The sequence below is a fragment of the Rutidosis leptorrhynchoides genome, chromosome 4 (genome assembly GCF_046630445.1).
Source record: "Rutidosis leptorrhynchoides isolate AG116_Rl617_1_P2 chromosome 4, CSIRO_AGI_Rlap_v1, whole genome shotgun sequence".
In the NCBI taxonomy this organism is placed as follows: domain Eukaryota; kingdom Viridiplantae; phylum Streptophyta; class Magnoliopsida; order Asterales; family Asteraceae; genus Rutidosis; species Rutidosis leptorrhynchoides.
The window spans coordinates 499,144,737-499,145,654 of NC_092336.1; the positions used below are offsets into that span (position 1 = coordinate 499,144,737).

At 37.3% G+C, this 918-nt stretch overlaps 1 non-coding gene across 1 annotated transcript; it reads right to left on the bottom strand.

The window, feature by feature from the left end:
• Positions 1 to 611: 611 nt before the first annotated feature.
• On the bottom strand, positions 612 to 718 carry LOC139845871 (small nucleolar RNA R71). The gene has a single exon (XR_011758625.1). It is a non-coding gene; the product is annotated as a small nucleolar RNA R71 (small nucleolar RNA).
• Positions 719 to 918: the final 200 nt, after the last annotated feature.

Consider the following 918-nt stretch of genomic DNA (forward strand, 5'->3'; position numbering starts at 1 on the left):
CTTTAGAATCGTCATCTAGTCGACCAAGTACTCCAATTTAAATTTTCGATAATTCATTTTTTGAACCCGACCTCACAATTGAGAACCCGGAGGATATTCAGGGACAATTCAGAGATCCTGAACTACTAATCATTCCTCCTGAACCACAAATTACTTATCCAGAGATTATCGAGGAAGAAACCATTAAATCAGAATCCTCTAGTGATTCAGATTCAACAAATTCAATCATGGAAAATCTGGAACCTCTAAGTATGGAAGACCGAATGAGGGCTAAACGCACAGGCCAAGGTCACGCAATTACTCAACCAGACATTAATGCACCAGATTATGAAATCAAAGGACAAATCCTACACATGGTAACTAATCAATGCCAATTTAGTGGTGCGCTGAAGGAAGATCCAAACAAACTTCTTCGTACCTTTAATAGGATTTGTACTCTATTCAAAATCAGAGAAGTTGAGGATAAACAGATCTATCTCATGTTATTTCCCTGGAATTTAAAGGGAAAAGCCAAAGATTGGTTAGAATCATTACCTGAAGGGGCGATTGACACATGAGATGTCTTAGTTGAAAATTTTCTTAAATAATTTTTTTCGGCATCTAAAGCTGTGAGACTTCAAGGAGAAATTGTTACGTTCACACAAAAGCCAAATGAAACTTTATATGAAGCGTGGACAAGATTTGGAAAGTTGTTGAGAGGATGTCCTCAACATGGTTTAGACACTTATCAAATAGTACAAATATTCTACCAAGGATGCGATATTACTACACGAAAAGACATCGATATAGCAGCTGGTGGTTCCATTATGAAGAAAACCGCAACTGAAGCTTACAAAATTATTAATAACACTGCTTCCCACTCACATGAGTGGCATCAAGAAAAAGACATCATTAGATCATCTAAAGCAGCTAGAGCCG